Raw genomic sequence first — 3,793 nt, forward strand, 5'->3', positions numbered from 1 at the left:
AAAACAAATAATCCAGTGAAGAAATGGGCAGAAAACATGAACAGACACTTCTCTAAAGAAGACATCCGGATGGCCAACAGGCACATGAAAAGATGTTCAACGTCGCTCCTTATCAGGGAAATACAAATCAAAACCACACTCAGATATCACCTCACGCCAGTCAGAGTGGCCAAAATGAACAAATCAGGAGACTATAGACGCTGGAGAGGATGTGGAGAAATGGGAACCCTCTTGCACTGTTGGTGGGAATGCAAACTGGTACAGCCTCTCTGGAAAACAGTGTGGAGGTTCCTCAAAAAATTACAAATAGACCTACCCTATGACCCACCAATAGCAATGCTAGGAATTTACCCAAGGGATACAGGAGTACTGATGCATAGGGGCACTTGTACCCCAATGTTCATAGCAGCACTCTCAACAATAGCCAAATTATGGAAAGAGCTGAAATGTCCATCAACCGATGAATGGATAAAGAAATTGTGGTTTATATACACAATGGAGTACTACGTGGCAGTGAGAAAGAATGAAATGGCCCTTTGTAGCAACGTGGATGGAACTGGAGAGTGTCATGCTAAGTGAAATAAGCCATACAGAGAAAGACAGATACCCTATGTTTTCATTCTTATGTGGATCCTGAGAAACTTAACAGAAACCCATTGGGGAGGCAAAGGAAAAAAAAAAGAGAAAAAAAAAAAGGTGTTAGTGTGGGAGAGAGCCAACGCATAAGAGACTCATAAAAAATTGAGAACTGCGGGTTGATGGGGTGATGGGGGGTGGGAGGGAGAAGTGGGTAGGTGAAGGTTATGGAAGAGGGCACCTTTTGGGATGAGCACTGGGTGTTGTATGGAAACTAATTTGACAATAAATTTCATATATTAAAAAAAAAAGAATGAAATCTTGCCATTTGCAAAGACATGGATGGAGCTAGAGAGCATTACCTTAAGCAAAGTAAGTCAGAGGAAGACAATGACTTCACTCATCTGTGGAAGTGAAGAAACAAACAAACAAACAAACAAATTAAAAAAACAAAAAAAGGAAAAGAAAAAGACAAAGAGACAAACCAAGACACAGACTCTTAGCTATAGACAACAAACAGATGGTTACCAAAAGGGGAGGGCGGGTGGGGGGATGGGTCAAAGAGATGAAGGGGATTAAGAGCCTACTTATCTTGATGAACACTGAGTAATATCTGGAACTATTAAATTACTATATTGTATACCTGAAACTAATGCAACGCTGTATGTTAACCACACGAATTAAAATTAAAAACTTAATAAAAATGAAAAATAAGTCTATAAATAAAATGAAGTGAACACCACCACCAACAAAATCCATCTGGGCAAACTCCAATAGGTTTCAAAGCCCAAAAATAACGTATGGCTCAAGGCTTCCTCTGGGCTAAATGTTCTGCCCTTGCAGTCATCCTTCCCTTCTCCTAAATGGTAGTGCATATTCTCAGCTCAATAGTTTTATCAGCTCATTTTATGCCTGTAGAATTTTGGTAGTCTGAGAATTTTTCATTTCGTCCTATCTGTGACCCTTTTAGTCCAGGCTAGCTGTATTTCTGCTGATGAAACAATCTCGACACCTTGGTGGGTCTCCTGTGTATACCTCAAGGATTCACTCTATTAGACAAGAGGCTTCTTCACAGATCTCTCCTGGATAATCTAATCTGTATTCCTGGCTTCTGCTGAGATGCTGAGGGGATCAATGAGTCATGCCCCTAATCCATTTAGCACAAGCAAAACTTTGTCCAAACACACTCTTGGTCTCTCCAGAGCACAAATACCTGACAGTGAATCTTCTATTTCAGCACTTTTTGCAATCAGATAGACCAGGAATTTCCTACATCATCAAATCATAGTTCTCTTTTGCATAACCATTTTTTCCTCAATTTCTCTCTTCCTCTCACATATTTTTGAGAGAGAGAGAGAGAGCGCGCGCAAGTAGGGGGAGAGGGGCAGAGAGAAAGAGAGAATCTTAAGCAGGCTCCACACTCAGCATGAAGTCTGCCTAAGGGCTCAATCCCATGAACCCTGAGATCATGACCTGAGCCAAAATCAAGAGTCGGACGCTCAATCGACTGAGCCACCCAGGAGGCCCATCTTCTTCTCACATTTTACTATGAGCAGCAGTTGGAAACTAAGCTGCACCTTCAACACTTTGTTGGAACTACACTCAGCTAAATATTTAAATTCATTACTTGCAAGTCCCACTTTCTGCATAACCGTAGAACATAATTCAGCTAAGCTTTCCGTCCTTATATAACAACGTTCCTCTTCCCTCCAGTTCCCAGTAAGATGTTCCTCATTTCTTAAGAGCCCTCACCAGCATATGTTACTAATATTTTAATGCCATATTTCTACTAGCAATCTGCTCAAAAAAAAAAAAATCTAGGCTTTTTCCATTATGTTCCTCATAATTCTTGCCGGTTCTATCCAATGCCAAATTTCAAAGTCACTTCCACATTTTTAGGTATCTGTTACAGCAGCCTTCTACTTACAGGTACCAAAATCTCTGTTTGTTTCTTGTTGCTACTGTAACAAATTAACAGAAACACAGTGGCTTGAAAGAACAGAAATTTATTCTCTTCCAGTTCTCCAGGCCAGAATCCCAAAATTAATCTCATGGGGCAAAAGGTGAGGTGTCATCACGAGTGGCTCCATCTGGGGGCTTCAGGGGAGAGTCTGTTCTTTACCTCTTCCTCTTACGGAGCTGAATGCCATTCTCTGGCTCCTGGCCCTAACACTCTAATCTCAGCCGCTTCGTCACGCTACCTACTCCTTTACAGTCAAATCTCCTCTGCATCATTCGTAGGAGAATACTTGTGATTGCATTTAGAGTTCACTTGGATAATCCAAGATGTCTCCAAGATAACCCAAGATCATCTTGCCATCTCAAGATACTTAACCATCTATCAAGTTCCTTTGCCGCATAACACATTCATACTTCCATACGTTCCAAAGATTAAGATGTGAGTATACTCAGTGGTCATCATTCTGCCTACCACACTAAGTATTATTCCAGAAAGGACAAGATGCCCCTGAACCTAATTAATTTTTAGACTACTATGTTTACTTTTAAACTTCTATCTCTTAAGGTTACTCAGACAAAAAAGAATAACAAGACCAGGTTAGGCTGAGGCTGGGAGAAATAATCAGGAGGTAAACCAAACCCAGAAAGCAGACAGAAAGTATATAAATGTTCCCTGGTATAAATAACCACATTGGTAATGAGAACCCTGAAATAGCAGGCAGCCCAAGGCTTAAGCAAGGATAGGAGTGAGAAGTTCAAGAAAAAGGAGCCAGGAACAAGAAGACCCTGAAAGTGAAGAAATTTTATCAAGCAGGCAAACTTCTCATTCTTTTCCTGCTGTGGCACATGTAAATCCTAGGAACAATAAACTCAACCAATGGTTCAACAGCTGAAATGGAGAGTGCAAGCTTAGAAATTAAGAACAAAAACAAACAAAAAAAAACTGAACTGCTTCATTCAGAAACTTCTAGAACATCAGATTTATTAACTTTCTTTTTGAAAATTCTCTCAACTTACTGTATTTCTTCTCGACTCAATAATAAAATTCTAGTTCTTGCAGACTTCTAAAAGTACTACTTCCCTGATTTAATAATCTCTAAACAAGATTCTGTCTATAATTTGATAAAAATGTATAATCCTTTTCCCCATCTGTACAACCTCTATCCCTCTGCTTATGAAGGGTTTTTGAACCTTGTGTTTATATGTGATAGATTTCTATTTGAACATGAATTCTTGGCATTTTATGAGTGCTCCATCT

The sequence above is a fragment of the Herpailurus yagouaroundi genome, unplaced genomic scaffold (assembly GCF_014898765.1).
Source record: "Herpailurus yagouaroundi ecotype Mexico unplaced genomic scaffold, PumYag 192, whole genome shotgun sequence".
NCBI classification, from domain to species: domain Eukaryota; kingdom Metazoa; phylum Chordata; class Mammalia; order Carnivora; family Felidae; genus Herpailurus; species Herpailurus yagouaroundi.